At 37.6% G+C, this 20,675-nt stretch overlaps 2 long non-coding RNA genes across 2 annotated transcripts in view; one reads left to right on the plus strand and one right to left on the minus strand.

Moving 5' to 3' along the window:
* The window catches only part of LOC126606541 (uncharacterized), a 91,874-nt gene extending 76,060 nt beyond the window's left edge, over positions 1–15,814 (plus strand). The window contains exon 2 of the long non-coding RNA XR_007617239.1: positions 15,595–15,814. This is a non-coding gene — a long non-coding RNA (uncharacterized LOC126606541). The remainder of the gene's footprint in view (positions 1–15,594) is intronic.
* Positions 2,945–4,421, minus strand: LOC126606540 (uncharacterized). The gene is made up of 2 exons (XR_007617238.1): positions 4,305–4,421; positions 2,945–3,673 (listed from the first exon to the last, which is right to left on the minus strand). It is a non-coding gene; the product is annotated as an uncharacterized LOC126606540 (long non-coding RNA).
* Positions 15,815–20,675: the final 4,861 nt, after the last annotated feature.

Here is a 20,675-nt window from a genome sequence, read left to right on the forward strand (position 1 = left end):
CAAGAACAATTAGAAAATGAGAACTAAAATTAAAAAATAGGCTGTGTGTCTGATTAAAGTTTGAATAAGAAAAATTTCTATGAAAATTAGATTAATTAAAGTATCGTGTTATCATGAACCGAAAAGTTAAAAAAGAAAAAGTCCCTGTACTACTAAAACTGCAAGATAAGATTTTTTTTTTTTTTTTTTTTTTTTTGTGGAAACTGCAAGATAAGATTTTTGGCTAATTTACTTGGCCTAATTAATTCTCATTCTATCAAGATAAAATGTTTGAGTAGCTTGGAAAGCAAACAAATTTAATAATTTGACTGGAATCAATTCCATTGACTCGAGTGAATAGAAATACGAGAGAAAGTGGTATTTTCATTTCATCTAACCGAAGAGTCTCGTAGTTGATATAGTTAATTAAAAAGGAAAACTAATGAAAAGGGCTTGAAAACTTTGAGTTTTAATGATAAGGACAAAATAAAGGGTAAAGTGAATAGTACCAGGATTGACTTTTTAGTGTAAAAATGTGGTTTTTCGTTAAAGTGAACAGTACCTTGTGCTTTTCGTTAAAGTTCCCTAATTAAAAACATTCACTCTTGCATTTAAAGTACTAAATCCAAATCTTTTCTCGGCTAATATATTGCTCGCATTAGAAAAAGTTTTTTTGAGTGACAGATGTATTCAATTGAGATTTTGAGTGATTTTAAATCTTTTTATAAATTTGGGGTATTCAATTAGTATTTTAAGTGATTTTCTGAAATTCAACGTGTATTCAATCAAGATTGTAAGATAGTTTATTCAAATCCTGAGAAATCCGGGCGCATTGAATTAGGGTTTTAAAGAAGTTTATAACATTTTAGGTGTCTTCAATTATAAATTTGTTTTAAAGAGTTTTAAAAAATTGAGGAATTTGAGGGAATTGAAGAGATTTGGTAGTGTATTTTAAGCATTCACATATCTCACATCTCCACCACCTGAGATTTCGAGGGCATTGGACTCCATCAATTAAACTCCATCAAAATCCATAGATTTATAAATCCAATAAAATCCATTAGAATCTCTGAATACACATCATATTAAGATTAAAGAATACAACACTGAAATTCAAAAACATAAAAATAAACAACCGCAATTTCAATCTCCACTCCACGAGAGATTTTTCAGTGTGACCAGCACACAAAGTGGTGTACCACATGTCACTATGCAAATGATGGGATATGTGTATTAAAAAGTTAATAACTTCAAAAATAAAATTTTTCACCACTTACATAAAAACATGTGGTGTACTACTTGTATTCCCGTCATAATAAAAAAATTCTTCGACAAAGCTTTGAATTCTCTAATGTCTTCCTCTTTCTTTCTCTCGGCTATGTATATGCATTAGATCTGGAGAGTCGTTCCTCCTTTACATGTTTATGCCGCTTACTCCCTATTTATACTCCTCTTTTCCATATTTGGGCCTAACTACTTCACTATTTGGACTTAGTAGCACTGGCCCACTTTCGACTATTGGCACAAGCCCAACACAGCTCCCGTAATTCTCCTCGCCGGATCTTCGAGTCGTCACGTATTTTTATCGTAAAGTTCATGTTTTTATCACAATTATGTACTCGTTTGGAAGTGCTTTTAAAATGACTAAAAGCACTTTTGGTGAAATTGTTTTTGGAACTAATCTTTAGTAAAAAAGTAAGTGATCCTCAAAAAGCACTTAAAGTGCTTCCAATTATGTGTTTCTTGCATGAAACACTTAAAATCCCTATACAGCTATCACGATAAACCAACACAAACAGGAGTCTCATGGAAAACTGTCACAAAGATAGTGTAACGATCCGAAAATTTATATTCGGAAGCAAATACTAAGATAGGCCCAAAATTTATTTCAGAAGATAATCACCAAATTCCTTTTCTTAGACAATTTCCAAGAAAAGATTAAATCTTCGTTATTTTATTATGGCTGCATCTAACCTCGTTAGATTGCCTACATACCCTACGAAGGGATCAAGCCATTCGTAGTTCACAAATTCAATATCTAACTCATTTCTGAAAATCATTCAAGTGACTAACAATCACTAACTAGGTTCAAATAGGTGGATCATATAAAATGCATATCATTCAAGTGACTGGCCACGCGCCGCCGCGCGTAGCTGTTTTCGACGAACGAAAACCCAATTTTCTAACTCCAAAAATTACCAATTTTACAGGGTTGTAGAACTCAACAAGGGGAAGAACTTTTATACCTGGGCCAAAGCCTAGTTCGGCCGGGAAGTGGCCATAAAATGCCTCGAACCGCCGGAACCCTCGGTTTGGGTAGTTGATGATTCGCCACCAAAACGCACTCCGCCACCTCATCCAAGGCTTGAGCCTTGCTTCTGGGGTTGAGAAGAGTCCTTTGGTGGTGGTCATCGACGACAATCGTTGTCGGATTCACCAAAAAAAGAACAAAGCCGTCGGGACACCTGTGAGTTTTGTGGCTTCGATTTGTGAATTTGGGCTTGAAACCTAGAATTCTAATACCACATGGATGTTGGGTTCGATGAGAGCTTTCCATAGACACCGGAATCACCTCAATTGGATGTCGGACAGAAGAGTTAGAGCCAGGTCAAGGAACCGGGTTGGATCGAGTTGTACGGATCCAAAAAGATCGAGTGCTCCCTCACCTCCCTCCTTTCTCTCCTTTATTCCCTTGCCCATTCGTCCTCTCCCCCTCATTTTCTCTCCCATATCCCTCATTTCCCTTCTCTCTCTTGCTGCCACCTGGCAGTTTCCACCCATTTTATTTATTTATTTCCAACAACAAAAACGTTTCTAATTTCTTAACTCTGTTTCATGAACGGTTTTCGCCTACGCACTCATAGGATCGAACTCTATCCAGATATGTCAAGAAATACAATAAAATATACGAGGATAAAATATGTCCTCGTAAAATTACGTTTAGTCAACTAGGGGCATTTTCCACTTATCGATAAATTTTTCTATATTTTCATATATTTTAAATTTTCTAGGGCATTACAGATAGTAGATGCGACAGTCCTAAAACCGATACCCTGACATAAAGCTATCGACAACGAAACCACATAAATCGCATAACACAAACATATCACAACAACTACACAAAATCTACTAATCCCTCTCAAAATGCTACAGAACAAATACTTAAAACTTAACTAAAGACGATGACGTGTCCACAAGGAAGACACGAGTATAAACGTAGTAGGAGGCGTGGGTTGCAGGACCACATAGGTGTGTGGGTAGCAAGGACAACAAAGGCTTGGTTGCAAATCCTATGATATGATAGAGCCACCATGGACATCGTTGTCTCCACCACCAAGAGCCTAGAGTAACCTGCATAAAATCTTTAGCACTAAAAGCTACCAAGGGTTTCCGCCTACTGGGAAAAAGATAAGATCTGTAAACACCAAGGCCACATGGATCGCAACATAGCAAATTGAAACAGTAATCCACATATTGAATCAACGATTTAGGCAAGTGTGCATCAAATTTCCAACGACAATGGCAAAGGTCATAATTAAGAGGCCATGTTCTTCACCGTAACAACGTTGTAGCCAGCCAGCACCACAAACCCAAAACTAAAGGATCGAGTTGAAACTTCCAAAAGATGTGCCTCAACATACCCAATCCAACCAATAGAAAGCCTCAATGGCTTCAGTTATGCAAATCAAACCACCTGCAACAGTAAGATGTGGATGTTTCAAACCAACACGCTTAATAATGTAGGACAAACAAAATTAGGCCGTTATCGATAAGAAGGATAATAGCCTGATTCCACCCAACTAGAGAGAGGTGTTGAGACATGGATAGAGGAATAAGAAACGAGATAAAAGGAGGGGAATCAGCGAGAAGGGAAGAAAGGAGGGAAAATAGAAGGTTGAAGGTGAGGGAGGACAAAAAGAAAGGAGGAAAGGGGTTGTTGCTAGCCCCAAGCTTGAGCAAGGGGCAGACGGCTGTGAAGCTTCTAGATTTAGGGTTTTTTTTTTTTGTAAGTCGGATACAAATGACAACCCTTGGTAGAAAAAAATTGAGAAAAATCAACCATGTTAGATGTAAAATGACACCAATGTTTGTGAAAATTATAAAGAAAACAAAATCAAAATACAAAAAGTTGGAGGCCTGTTGGTAATATACCATTCATCCAAACAACAAGAAGAAAATTAGATACTAAATAAATAAAATGAGAAGGAGAATTAAATCAACAATACCATTCAGACAACCTAACAATACTCAAAATGAGACTTTACATAAACTACATATAATACATAAATATGATTAAAAACTACTAAAGTTTTGTGCTATCTTACTGTTATCGTTTAGTAAACCAATGATTCGATGTAACGACTTTGATTCATAATCTGAACGAGAAGGATGCTTCGATGTTTCATAACTCTTTATAGAAAACAAGAAGAGGAACATCAAATATGAGATTTTGAATGATTGGCACCTCGAACATCATAACCAATTTATAGTACGAGTGTATGTACGCTCTCCTTCGAAGGTTCCCACTAAACTACATTACACGTGGCAGCCTTTGACTGGTTACTTCATGTGTCAAATGCACAATGATTGGTCACAAGGGCACATAGCCACGTCATACTTGCTGACTAGAAAAATGATAGGGCAAGAATTATACTATGTGTGTTTGTGTGAAATATGTCAAGAAATGATGCCGTAAATAGATGAACAACGATTTTTTCGTTAGTTAATTAGTAGAAAAAGATGAAAATTTTAAAAACTAGTAAGTCAATAATAGCGAACAAAAGGATGTACCATTAGCTAAGCTAATAAGTCAGTCACAATACCGTCTAACGTAGGGGTGGGCACGGTGCGGTTCTACCCTTAAACTGGAACTGAAATCGAAAAATATCAACGGTTCGGTTCGGTGCAGTTTCGTATAAATTTATTACTAGAACCGTACGGTTCAGTCTACACTGGTTCCAATTCAATTCTTGCCGGTTTAGAGTTCCGAATACTAAATTATTTGAACACCAAATCATTATGCATTTCACATACATCTTCTAAAACGATTTTATAAAGTTGCATACAACATAAATCCTTTTTAATGTAAATGTCCTTGGCAGTGGCACCAAGTTAACAAAAAGAGACAATTAAAAGAAATATGCATTGGTCAGTCAGTTAACAAAAAAAATCAAGAACTTAAGCAGCATCAGTCTCTTGATATTGGCAACAGCAGCAAGCAAAATCATTTGAGGGTGGGTGAGCCCTAATTGGGATGGATTCACTACTTTACAACTTTGTGAAATTAATTTTTTAACCTATTATACCATGACACGTGTGTATATATATAATTCATTCATTTATTCATTATTAATAAAATGGTTTGGTTTTGTTCCGACCGGTTCTTGTTCCTTCGAAACCAAAACCAAAATTGGTTTGAACTGGTCCGGTTCGGTTTTTGACTCAAAGTTGACTTTTTTTATCAACGCAGTTTTTTTCGGTTTTTTTTTTCATACAGTTCGATGCAATTTTATGATTTGACAGTTTTTATGCCCACCCTTAATCTAACTTACAATACAAGTATATGCGATCGAGTATAACATTATGCATGCAAATTACTAATATGTGTGCGGTCTAACGCGCAAATGTGCTTTATCTCCTGGCTTGGGTATATTTTTCGCTCCACAATTTTGCTCGACTTTTTATTTTTTATACTTTTATTACGTTACCTACTCTGCGGGTAGGTAACAAATCATTGAATATTTAAGTGAAATAAAAGGGCCAATAAATATTACCTAATACAACTTTCCATATAAAATTCAACGTAGATGGTATTTAATAACCAATTAGGTATAAAATCGAGCCAGGATTTTATTCGTTTTATTCTATTTTTAAAAAGAATCAAGATACGATAAAAATACAAAGCATGAACGTTTCATATTAAAGCTTGTTTGGCAAGATCATCAAGTTGTGTATGAACATGCTAAGTTCATCGTATTTGTGCACCAAATTTGAATTCCAAATGAAATGACGTGATCATTAGTTTTTTTTTTTTAAATATAATGACCTTGGTTCTTAAATTATCTAAAATCAAATAGTTTTTTTGTTTTCCCAAAAGAAAAAAAAATTGATTTGAGCAACCAAATAATCGAACCCACAAAACCACCACGGTTCAATGTGTCACGGTGTTGACTTACCTCGTCATCAACAACAACAATCAAGTCTTATCTCACTAAATGGATTGGTTGTATGAATCTCAAAACACCACTGAGCTCAGTTTTGCGCTAAGCCTTACCTCATCATGCTACGAAAATAACCACTTCGAGTCTTCAAGCATTTTAACCAACTTAGATTATAATACATCAATAGTACATTCGAGAGCGATGAATTTGGGTTAAACCACACAAGAACTTAAACCTAAGAGTTCATGCTTACAAATAACTCTCAAGCCCAACCATCTGTAAATATCAGAACCTTGTATTCCTTGGAGGAGAAGGATTTCTTCCCTCCCTTATTACTACAAATAAAGGCACTGCGTAGGGGGAATAACACATCCTCTACACAACCCTACAAACACATATCTCTCTCTCTTTCTCTCTATATTTTCTCTGTGCTGCCAACCCCCTCTCCCTTGTCAGATAAATATAAACTACAACATGTTATCAGCACGCTCCTACTGCTACGCTTATGAATCTGATGTGGAAGTTTTTTCTGCATCAAACCAGTCCATCAATATTATCACGCGATCATGTTCTTTCAAAACAACGATTTTTATCTTGATATTTTTGCAGCCCTGGTAGCATGAACATTTACCATAATGCATAACCAAACTTTACGTTTTTCAAATTTTAGATTCTACATAAATTGTGTATGCATTATATCCATAATTGTTGAATTATGTGAATTTGATATTGCCATGAATTGCATCAATTATATGTCCATGCATTAAATTGTTTAATTGAATATGCATTGAATTAATCTGGAAATTGAACAAAAAAAAATTTAGGGTTTGCCGAATAAAAAACCCGAGCTCACGCGAGCCTTCTTGAGCCGCGATGCATCGGAGCAAAACCCCTAATGCTTCATTTGAGAAGGCGACGCCGTTTTGGCATCAAACTGATGCGAAATATATAAGCACACAAATTAAACCCTCTTTTTATCAATTGTAGTAAAGTATGTAAGTAGGGATCATTCTAGGCCGGGGATTAGGAGGGATTGCTAAATCACTTGGAAACTGACTTGAAAACGTAAAAACAAAGTTTAAAACACTAACTAGACTCAAAGAATGCAAAACTATACTTTAAAACACTAAAACAAACCAAAAGACTCAAAACAGCCCCTAAACACTCAAAACTACCTTAAACACACAATCTGGGCAGTTTTGGGACTCTAACACAAACTTGGACGAATTTTGGTTTTCTAATGAACTAAAACACTTAAAAACATAATCTAAGACAAGTTCTAATTAATATGACTCAAAGAAATAAGATGGGGTTGATTTTGGACGAAAATAATTAAATTAAGACAAGAACAAAGTAAACAAATTCTTAGACAAATTTAAGTGAATCAAAACAGATTGTAAAATGAATTTGAATGAAACTTATGGATGGAAGGCTAGCTAGGAGGTTCTTCTCCACACATGTCACACTTGCATACAAAACGATTTCCAGTTGCTTTTCGATAAGCTATGAATACTCAACGCCCCAAATTAACCGTGAATTGCACTAATTAACCCTCAGTTTTTCCACAAGTTATTGGGTTGGATGATTGCATACGACAACCCAAAACATTCCCTACAAGTTCCCTACATGAATTGCATAATAGAGATACAAGCAAGAATCATTAAGTTCTATGAAAAACATAAGCATTGACGAGGCACTCGTTACTATGATTTGCATGAAACTTATGCCAAGAATTTACTTAACGTGATTGTGACTAGCAACCTTCACTACTTGTGAATATAAGTTCATAACGATTAGGTGAAACTCCCTTATATTCTAGCGTTAAATTCATGCATGAAAATTAAGCGTGCACTCTCAACCAACATACACAAATCAATTTTTTATACGATCGGATAAGTAAATTGAATTCACAACTTATGAATCACAACTGGATGTAATCAAATCATATTGCAAGTATGAACATGGTTTTGAATCACCCCCTAACTAAGAGGGGTTTAGTTCCTCATACTCACAAAGCAAAGATCCATAAAATTAGACATTAAAATCAAAGGAAAGAAAACACCTAAAATGCTCCAACTTGGGTAGCAAGTGCATCCAAGAATTCTCCTTTGCTTGCTTGCGGCAGATTGCTTTGTGGACGGATTTTTGGGTAGTTTTATGATGTAGAATGGATGGGGAATGGTATGGAAAGGTTTAGGGTAAGTGTGGAGGAGTGTTTGAGGGTTGGAGGGTGGTGGAGAACTAGGCAAAGAGGGTGGAAGAAGGTGGAGTGCCTGTTATGTTTTCTAGGCACTAGAATGGTGTTTTTGGGGTGTTTTGCTACCTAGGGTGAGTATGGACGAATTTCTGTGATGAATGGTGAATATGAGAGTGTGAACCCTTTGCCAAGGGGTGTAAACATGTATATATAGGCCCCAAAAACCTTAGAGAATCAGGTTAGGCTAGGGAGAATGCACGGCAAAGAGTGTATGTGGTGTGCAATGGTCTAAGGGTGAAAATGAAGTGATGATGCAAAGTGTGAAGGGTAAAATGGAGTGGTCTTGTAGCTAGGGGGCATGAATGATTGTGTACATTGCATAGAGATGGAAAGGGAGGTGAAAATGTGTCAATAAATGGGTCAAAGGTGCAGCAACATGTGGTACACAAGGCATGGGATTCCAAATGTGAATGATGGAGCATCAATTGATGCATGTTATGGTTGTGAAAGTTGTATAAAATTTTGTGGGTGAAGGGAATAAGAGGTATCAAGCAATTAAGTGTAATAATTAAATGAATTGAAGCATGAAATCAGAAATTATGTAGGGGACAAGAGTGATCAAGCATGGCATGGGAATCCAAAGGGAATTCTATGTTGTTTTGCATGGCAATGAAGGCAAGTTGGGGTGACAAATTTTTGGGCTGAGTTCTTCATCTTTTGGACCATAATTCTTCACATTCTTGGCCTCTTTAGTTCTCAAATTCGTCCATCCACTTTGGCCCAAATATGTGACATGCATTCCAAGCTCCATTTTGCTCCAAAATGCTCCAAAATGCATCTTCTTGCCTACTTTGTCCATAAAATCTGAAAACACACGAAAATGACTTTAAACATTAAAATAACTAAGGAAACACAACATAAATGCACAAGAACAAGCCAACTAAGTTGCATAAATATGCTCCTATCACAAACCCAGCCGCCGCCTGCAGTCGGCCACCACCTCCCATTGTCTCTCTGGGACATCACGACCTGCAGTCTTGTTTTGGGACCCAACCATTGTCGGAGACGATTGGTATTTTTTCGTTTTGAATCTCACACCCAGTGCCGCTGTGGTGTTTTGGGTTTTTTGACTCGAGCCTTAGTGGGTCTCGAACCCTCGGGCCTACATCGCACAACACCCTTTTGGGCTTACTAGTTGCATTTACTGCCACGACCCAAATCCAAACAGCCTATTAGACTAATCTAGACTCGCGGCCAGTGAATAACACCAGCCTAAGTGGGCTTTAGTGTCCCCCCATGCTCCGCGTTGCACCAGATCCCAACCTAGGCGCTGGTGTATCTATGTCCGCATTGCACCAGATCCCAGCCCACGTGCTAGTGTATCTGTGTACGCATCACACCATATTCGAGCCTTTCACGGGCCTCTATTTTTTTGGGCTTACGCTTGCAGTCCATTTATTTTGTGATGCTGGGCTTACCTGCATGCTAGGCCTGAGCCCAACCTAGCCCAAATTTTTGGGCGTAGACCACGACACCAATTTGCTTAACACACCCATGGGTTTTTTGCCCTTATTTTTGGGCCCCGAGCTTAATTGTTTAATTTTTTAGACAATTTGGGTTTTAAAATTTTTCGCCCACACTTTAATTTTGGCCCCAAGTCTAAATAATTAAATCAATTATAATTCTAAACATGAAGATCTATTTCCATATTTATTGTTGCATATTTCTGTATATATATTTGTGTTTGTCTACAAGAACATCTGAACATGAAGTTCATAATTCTTTCGAAACCTGAAGTTTCTAGAAACATGCCTTATTTGAAAACCTGAAGTTTTCCTTAAAAACATCACCCATGAAAACTCGAAGTTTTTCATGTAAATTTAAACCAATAAATGTCTATTAGAACTTGAATGTTCTACTCTTATGTGAATGAATTGATTTTTTCTCCATTACACTAACCACATTCTTGTCCATTTTTTTTTTGTGAAAGGGACATGTTGAATTTGAACAAACTCGACTTCACCACTTTAGAAGTCACTGGAGGAAACTCTCATGTGTGTCCAAAATGTGAAGCTCCACCTCACTGTAAAGAATTTGCGTCCCACCATTGAAGATAAGATGGACAACCCGGTTAGTAAAGCTAAGAAAGTCACTGCCATGATCTTCATCTGAAGACATACTCATGATGCATTGTAAACCGAGTACCTTGCTGAGGAAGATCCACGAGTGTTTTGGGTCGCTTTGGATGATCGCTTTGATCATCAAAATGACATTTTATAGCCTGAAGCAAGAAAAGACTGGCAGCATCTGCGCTTCCAAGATTTTAAGTTTGTGAATGAATATAATTATGAAGTTTATTAAATCCAATCACTTCTCAAGTTCTGCAACGAGAACTTAACCGAAGATGATCTCTTGGAGAAAACCTATTTGACCTTCTCTACTACCAATATTGTCCCGTATCAATAATATAGGGCTCAAAAGTTTACTAAATTTTCGGATTTGATCTCTATTTTACTTCTCGCTGAAAAGCAGAATCAGTTGTTGATGAAGAATTATCAAGCTCTACTTACTGGGGTGACTCTTGTGCCTGAAGCACATTATAGCACAAACCAACGCCCAAAACGCCAATATAGGCGTGGTAAGGGCGGCCAAAAGCCACCCCGTCAAGGTGAACAGAACCAAAGCCAATATAAGGGAGGAAACCGAGCCCAAAAGCTCCCTAACCCTACTTCCAGGGCCCTAAACTTCAAGAATAAGGGCAAAGCACCTGAAACCATGGATGCGGACATGTGTTACCGTTGTGGTTCAAATGACCATTGGTCCTGTGTTTGTCGTGCCCCCCAGAAGGTTATAGCTGAATATCATTCTTGTCCTAAAAAGTTTGAATCGAACTTTGTGCAAGTAGATGAACAGGGAGTACCAAGATGGAGGTTTCTGACTTTCAGGAGGATACCACCCCTATGGAAGATTAGAATCTTAGACATAAACTATTTTTAGTTGTTTTTTGGAACAATGGGGCCAAATTCCACCTAGTGGTCGAACCCTTCCTTTGTTTTTGGTTTAATTTTGCACAATTTTCCTTTATGTTTGGATTATTTATTGGTGATTTGTTTTTTGGATATTAAGTTATTTTAATTACCATCCTTGAATACTTAAATGATTTTGAATGGATATTTGCTTTTAGAACTTTTATGCATGTGACCGATTTAAATTAATTTGTATTTCAAGGTATAACTAGTGGGAAAGTTAGTTATCTGGTAATTAGTGCAACCACACACACCATTTTGCGTGAACGCATCTATTTCACTAACTTCATACCTAAGAATGCATCTCTGACAACCCTCTCATGACCATCCAACCTAATTGAAAGATACGGTAAGGCACATATAATGTTGTCCAATGGTACAATCTTGACCATTGATGAGGCACTTTACTCTCCACGTTTCGGAAGAAAGTTGTTGAGTTTCAAAGACATTAGAGATAATAATTATCACGCTGAAACATATTTAGAAAACGGAGTGGAATTTATGTGCATAACTTCCTATGAATATGGCCATAAGCGTATTCTAGAGAAGATGAAGCATATCCCGAGTGGACTATATACTATAACCATACGCCCTGTAGAGAGCCACAATGTGGCCGGCCTTACCTTTGGGACCGCGCACGAAATTACACTTTGGCATAATCGTTTGGGACACCTTGGACGAATAGTGATGCGCCATATCCTCAAATCTTCGCATGGACATCCATTAACCCAAAGTTTAGGTTCAATTCAAGGAATCACATGTCAAACCTGCTCAAATAGGAAAACTTATTATTAAGCCTTTTAATGACAAGATTCGTTCGAATCCTCCTATTTTTTCTACAAAGGATTCAGGGGGACATTTGTGGACCGATTCACCCTCACTGTAGACCATTTAGATATTTTATGATTTTGGTTGACGCTTCCACGCGTTGGTCACACGTGTACTTGTTATCCACAAGGAAAACTACATTATCCAAATTGTTGGATTAGGTTATCAAGCTTAGGGATCACCACCTTGATTATCTGATCAAATATATTCGATTGGATAATGATGGAGAATTTACATCTAAAACTTTTGATGACTATTGTATGTCGGTTGGGGTTAAAGTTGAACATCCAGTACCCCATGTTCACACCCAGAACGGCCTGGCAAAGGCATTCATTAAGCACTTACAAATGATTGCTCGATCATTGGTCATACATACTAAGCTCTCGATCGCTGCTTGGGGCCATGCAATATTGCACGCAGTCATTTTGGTCCGCCTGAGACCGGTTGTGACCCAACCATATAGCGCCCTTCAGTTGGTTACCGGATACGAACCCGACATATCGCATTTGCGCGTTTTTTGTTATGCAGTCTAAGTGTCGATTTCGCCGCCCTTACGTACAAAAATAGGGCCTCATTAAATGATGGGAATCTATGTCGGATATAATTCTCCGTCGATCATTCATTACTTAGAACCTTTGGTAAGCGATTTGTTTACCACTTGTTTTGTGGATTGTCACTTCTATGAGACAGTCTTCCTGTCATTAGGGGGAGATAAGAACATCAACGTTCTTGAAGAACGATGCGAATTATCGTGGACAACTCCTACTTTATCTCATTTAGATCCTTGCACCGCTCAGTCTGAAACTGAAATGCATCGCATATTAGATCTTCATAGCGTAGCTTAGAGCATGCCATATGCTTTTATCGATCTAGCACGAGTGACAATATCACATATTCCAACTAAGAATATGTCTGCAAAGACAGATGTACTAAATGTATGACAGACTTCCTTCCTAGAGGCTCGGGACGCCATTTTGGCCGATCCACGTACATTAGCGCCTAGCCAATCATCTACACATAAGCGTGGCAGACCACTTGGTTCAAAGGATTCACACCCCCAGCAGAGGAAACCCATGACACAGGCCCTTGAAAAGCCTATCATGAATTCAACTGTCATCTACTCACTATATCCAACTCATGAGAAAATTCTAGATTACAGAAACATTCATGAAGAGACGAATCTACCTCCCGAGAATCATGATATTTCAGTCCATTATGCTAGCTTGGATGATGTTTAGTGTAGAAATGAGATGATCGTCGACGATGCATTAACATATGCAGTAACTACTGAGATCATGTTGAGCAATGACATTGAACCCCGTCCTGTTGATGAATGTCGACGTAGAACTGATTGGTCAAACTGGAAATAAGCAATCCAAGTCAAACTCGATTCACTTGCGAAATGTAAGGTGTTTGGATATGTAGCTCATACTTCTCCACATGTGAAGCTCGTTGGCTACAAGTGGGTTTTCGTTCGGAAGCGTAATGAGAATAACGAAATTGTGTGTTACAAAGCTAGTCTTGTTGCGCAAGGCTTTTCACAACACATCGGGATTGACTATGATTAAATTTATTAATCTGTTATGGATGTGATTACTTTTCGATACCTTATCAGTTTGGTAGTTTCTGAAAAACTGAGTATGCAGCTGATGGACGTAGTAATTGCGTATCTCTATGGGGATATTGATACGAAAATTTATATGAAAGTTCCCGAATGACTTACATTGAATGGATCAAATATTTCCAAACCCCGGAACACGCTCTCAATTCGGCTAAGACGTTCACTCTACGGTTTGAAGCAATCCGGAAGATTACGGTATAACCGTATAAGTGAGTATTTGATTAGTCAAAGATATGTGAACAATGAACAATGCCCTTATGTGTTCATTAAGAAGTTATATTCCGATTTTGCGATTATTGCAGTTTATGTCGATGACATGAACCTCATCGGAACTCCTAAAGAGCTATAGAGAACAGCCGCGCACCTGAATTCAAAATTTAAGATGAAAGATCTAGGAAAGACCTAATAATGTCTCGGTCTCAAGATAAAGCATCGTTCGAATGGAATCTTAATACATCAATCGAAATACACCTAAAAGGCGTTGCGCCGCTTTAATGAGGATAAAACAAAGCCTTCGAGTACTCCAATGGTTGTTCAATCACTTGATGCAAAACGAGATCTCTTACATCCAAAAGAGGATAATGAAGAGATTTTGGAGCCTGAAGTTCCTAATCTAAGTGCGATAGGCGCTTTATTGTACTTAACTCAATGCACTAGACCCAACATCTCTTTCGATGTTAATCTTTTGGCAAGATACAATAATACACCAACACGCAGACACTAAGACTAGTGTTAAAGACATATTTCACTACCTTAAGGGTACCACAAATCTAGGCTTGTTCTATCCTACAGATCCTCGAGTGATGCCGCACCTCCTTATCTCGAGTCGATTCTCGCCTTGTTGGTTATGTCGACGCATGATACTTATCTTATCCATACAAGGCGTGTTCTCAAACAGGTTATGTCTTTACCATTGGAGGCACCACAATCTCTTGGAGGTCAACTAAACAGACCTTAGTTGCCACTTCATCTAACCATGCTGAAATTCTCGCCTTATGATAGGAGCATATTTATGCGACTTAGTTAGCTTGTTTCTTGGCATTTATGTTGTTAGTTCATAGTTATTTTAGTATTTTAAGTTATTTTCGTGTGTTTGTAGGTCTAAAGGGTTAATGTGGCAAAGAAGTGCATTTTGGAGCATTTTTGGGCATGGAATGGATAACATATGCTTGGAGCAAAAGGAATGGACGAAATTTGAAGTTTGTGCATCATCCTTTCCCTATAAATAACCATTTTAGCACACTCATTTCACCCAACACATTCACCTACCACTACATCAACTCAGTTCACCCAACACATCCACTCATTACAACCACCCAACACATTCACCTACCACTACATCCACTCATTTCACCCAACACATCCATTCATCTACCACTACATCCACTCATTTCACCCAACACATCCACTCATTACAACCACCCAACACATTCACCTACCACTACATCCACTCATTTCAACCACCCAACACATTCACCTACCACTACATCCACTCATTACCACTACCCACTACATCATCTCCCTAGCCTATAAATACATCCATCCACCCTTCACCATGGAGGGGGATGAATCCAAAACACACACACACATCATCTACACAATTCTCCACTCTTTGCCGCATTCAACACAACCTTCATCCAAACACATCCATTCATCTTCACATCCATTCCTCCATACAAACAAACCTTCAAACACTCACCAACACCTTGTGCCGTAGCAAACGAAGGGAAGGAAAGTGCTTGGACATGTTAGCTGTCCAACTTGGATTGTTGGAGCGTTTAGGTGTTTTCTTTCTTTTGTTTCTAATGTTTAAATTCATTTCCTTTCGTTTTGTTGTAAATATGAGTGGTTAAACCCCTCTTGGCTAGGGGTGATTTCAAAGCCATGATTATGTGTGCAATATAATTTGATAAATTCCAGTTATGAACTCTTGAATCGTGAATGTAATTGGCTTAACTATTTGATTGATAATTTATTTGTATTTGTTAATTAAGGGTCGACACTTAATTGGCATGCATAAATCCGTTGCTAGAATATAAGGAAGTTTCACATAATCGTTACAAACTTATATTCACATGTAGTGAAGGTCGCTTATAAACGATCGCGTTAAGTTCAATTCCTAGCATGAGTGACATGATGTCATAGTTGCAAGTGTTTTGTCAATGCTTATGATTTTCATTAAATGTAATGATTTTTTATTGTATCTCTATTATGATGTCATGTAGGGAACCTTTAAAGAATGTTTTGGGTTGTCGAATGATGTCATCCAATCCAATAAAACAAGGAAAATCTGAGAGTTAACTAGTGATGTCACGGTTAATTTGGAGCATTGTCATTCATAATTCAATGAAATAGTAACTGGAAATCGAGTTATTTGCATACATGTCATGTCTAGAGAAAAAGCCTCTAGCTATCCCATCCATCATCTTATTTCTCAAATTTATTTTACAATCTGTCTAATTTTTCATACTTGTTTGTTTGTTTCAACTTCATCCAAATCAAAACCCCCCTTTTAGTTTCTTGTTTCAAAGTGTTTCAAATCTATTTTAGTTTGTGTTTTTAAGTGTTTTGATTCAATTAAAAGTCAATTTTCATCTAAAGTCATTCCTAGTGTCTAGTTTAAGTTTATTTGGTTGTTTTAAATTGTTTTGAGTATTTTAAGTTCGCTTTGAGTCTTTTTAGTTTGTATTGCATCTTTTGAGTCTAGTTTGGTGTTTTAAACTTAATTTTATGTTTTTAAGTCAGTTTAGAGGTTATTAGCAAGCCCTCCTAATCCCCGGTCTAGAACAATCCCTACTTGTACTTATACTACAATTGTCAAAAGAGGGTTAAATTTATGTGTTAAGTTAATTTTCGCATCACCTTACATGAAACAACTTGGGAATGCTTCTGGCCGGGGGTAGTTGTGGGCCATATTCGAAGCTCCGACAATCTTTACCCCATCGTTGAAGTCCAGACAACGATCTATGAAGATAACGTAGCATGCATCGAACAACTCAAGAAGGTTACATCAAAAGAGACAACACCAAGCACATTGCGCCGAAGTTCTTCTTCTCACATCAATAGCAAGAACATCAAAAGATTGAAGTCACGCAAATTCGTTCACAAGACAATCTGGTCAACCTCTTCACCAAATCACTACCAAAGGCAACGTTTCAAAAGCTTGTTCAAGGAATTGGTATGCATAAACTTTCTGAGTTGTAACATTGTTAGTTCTCTTTGGAATTATGTCAAACTTAGGGGGAGTATCCTGAAGTATACTTGCTTGATCTTATTGTACTCATTTTCCCTACGATTATAAGCATTTTTCCCACTGGGTTTTTGCTACCTAACGAGGTTTTGACGAGGCACCCATCTTGGGTTGATCATATCCCTGATGACTTCCCGTAGACGTTTCATTTGACTTTGCATTATTCACGCATTTTTCCTTAGACTATGGATTTTGTCCCTACTCGGGTTTTTACCATAGCTATAGGGTTTTTTGTGAGACTTAGTTCCTTATGAAAGTTCCTACCTTATTTGAGAATAGCGTGTTTCCAAAATTAGTGCCGACGAGTCGACTTCCTCAACTCTACATGATGCCAAATCTACTTGAGTATTTGCACACTCAAGGGGGAATGTTATAAACTTCTTATTTAAGTATGATTGTGTAAATTCTAGATTAGATTTGATTCTAGTTATTCTTTCCTATTAGGACTTGTATTCCTTGGAGGAGAAGGGTTTCTTTTCTCCCTTATTACTATAAATAAAGGCACTGCGTATGAGGAATAACACATCATCTACACAACCCTACAAACACATCTCTCTTTCTATATTTTCTATGTGTCGCCAGCCCCTCTCCCCTGTCAGATAAATATAGGCCAAACACTATATAAATTTTTTTACTAAAGTATCACGAAGAGATCTTGAATCTTAAAGTACCAATACAATTTATGATCCCAACTAAGCACTAGAGCAACATTTTTAGGTGGCAAAATATTCATTTGATCCCAAAAGTTACAAGCTTATGTTAAATCGTTGATTCAATCAGTAATTTTTGTCACACCCCGATCCCAACATACACCTAGAATCGACACGTGACGTCACCAAAATTTGTATCTCAAACTTATTTCGCCTCCAGAATATGGCAAATTACAACTCCATAATCAAATTTCGCAGTGATTTTTCGTATATCTTATGGATGCATCTAACCTCATCGTTAGACTGCATACGTACCCTCAATAGGGGTTAAGCCATTCGTAGTTCATCATACATTACACTCGAACAATTATCACATCATTCACTTTATCTTCAGCGTGATACATCCATAGCATGTAACATATCAAATAACCAATGAAGCACACTATTAATCTCAAGCTACCTTGATCAACTAAAATAATCATAATATTAACAATCATATTCAACGTCATTCCACAATCCCGTCAGTTAAACAATTCATGAATTAAAGATGCATGATCTTAGCATTTAACTACGTTAATAAAACGATGAGATAACATATAATTTTATGAATCTAATTAAAGAACTCTATATAATTCCCTAATTGGATTATAAGTAATAAACATAGTAAATCTAATTTATATTCACAAGGTCTAGTGTGGATAATTCTCGTTCGCTCAAATCTAGGGTTCTAGACTAACCTTATGGAAATAAGCAAGAGTAAGGATTCCAGACCACTCAACGGAATCCAAAATATCAAGCGGTTTCTCGTAATCTACGCAAATCTGTCACATGTAAAATCAATGCCTACATCATGGAAATGGTACATTGAGCCAATCAAACACTTAGATAAACTGCGAGGCTCGAGTGAGTGACAATAATATAAGTATGTGATATTTAGTAAAAACAAACCATCAATCGCAATCTATAAACATCGAATATAGAATTATGCTTTATGAAATCATAATCAAGTCGCTGCAAACTTCGAATGAGTCACCCAAACATCCAACGGCTTTTCTAATTCAAATCACAAGACTCTCAAAACCATCATTCATATGTACATAAAAAAACTAGGGCTAGAGGGACGCAGTTCGGCCGAAGCCTACATAAGTAACCAAATAGGAAGTGGCCCCCTAAAACGGATTAACCAAGCAGAGTCACCCCTGAGAAAGTAACCAAGTAGACAGTGACCCCCTAACGCAAATTAACCAAGCAGAGTCACTCCTACAGCTGTTAGGAAGTGATCACCCAACGCGGATTAACCAAGCATGATCACTCCTAAGCATACATGGCCATAAGGATCACCCAACGCGGATTAACCAAGCGCGATCCATATATAGTATGGTTCCCCAATGCGGATTAACCAAGCAAAGTCACTCCTACAGCTGTTAGGAAGTGATCACCCAATGCAGATTAACCAAGCATGATCACTCCTAAGCATACATGGCCATAAGGATCGCCAAACGCGAATTAACCAAGCGAGATCCATATATAGTATGGTCCCCCAACACGGATTGATCAAGCAGTACCATCCATGTACCACTGCTACATGGTGCAGTTAGATCAACACACAAACCACTTACCCTTATCTCATCCGCTATGATTTACATCGTAATCACTTGCACTATCAACTTTTCATGACCATTAACTATCTTATCATACAAGCATAAAAGTTCTACATGATACTTTTCATACGATTCTGGGTTCACATCGTCATAAAAACAATCATACACATCATACACATCATATTTCATAAACGTTTCCAAGATATAGTCAAATCACAATTAATAAACATAGATCGATGCTAAAAATAAAAATAACAATTCAATAGAAAGCACATTTAATAAACAAGTATAACTTAATATGGTGCCACTAATACAGATATCGAGACACACGTCAACTGGGAACGACACGTCATCGTGATGAGCCAATTAAGCTTCATCAAGCCTTAAAAACAAACTAGAGATAAACGACACTCTAGAGTAGAGCACGTTGACTAGGACGTCAACCGTCGATAAGGTAGGTCCATTAAGGTCAACAATCTAAGGTTATTCAATCCGGTAGATCCGCACATCAGATTTCCGATCCGTAAGTTCTCAAAGGTCCAACAACTGATAACTAGGGTGATCACAAAATTGTACGACGATCCAACGATCGGATTGTCGTCAATCACACAAACAAGTGGTGGTCCAATTTGATCACCGCACCAAACAATTGAATTTCGGGAAACCGAGCTAGACATAGGTTCATAGGATCACTAAAAGGTATTTGGTACTTAGACAACACTCGTGGATGGTCCCACACACCGCCACACGTGGTGGTAGCCAAAGTGGAGGGTTTAGAAAACTTGAATTTTCAACATTAACTAAATGAGCTCAAATTTACGTGGTAGTTATAGCTCAACAAGGGAAACACTTTTTACAACTAGGTCAACGATAAATTATAACCGGAAACCGTCCAAATTCACCGAAGAAACCCGAATTTCTAGGGTTCTAAACACCCAACTCTAAAATGAATACAAAAGCACGAACCAAGCATACCAACTAGAAGATTATGAAGAGTAGATGAAGTTTCATACCTCACTTGAAGGAAATGATTGCCAGAATCACCGGAAAAATTATAAAACCACCTAAAAAGTCGTGGCTTTGTGGCTGCAAACTGCAAAGATGGAAAAGAAAATGGGAAGTCTAACACTACAGAGATGTAGGGCTCGTCAAGAGCTTTCCATGGACACCAAGATCACCCAAAATAGAGCTCGGACGGAGGAGATACAAGCGGGTCAAGTTACTGGGTTAACGGGTCCAATCTCCCCCCAAAACGAGTTAGAATCAGACCCCCCCTCTTTTTTTTTTTTTTTTGGAAACCTTCCCCCCTTTAATTTGATTGGTCGTTTTCCTTCTAGATGATTGGTCTCCTTATTTTTGCTT

The sequence above is a fragment of the Malus sylvestris genome, chromosome 16 (genome assembly GCF_916048215.2).
Source record: "Malus sylvestris chromosome 16, drMalSylv7.2, whole genome shotgun sequence".
Classification (NCBI taxonomy): Eukaryota; Viridiplantae; Streptophyta; class Magnoliopsida; order Rosales; family Rosaceae; genus Malus; species Malus sylvestris.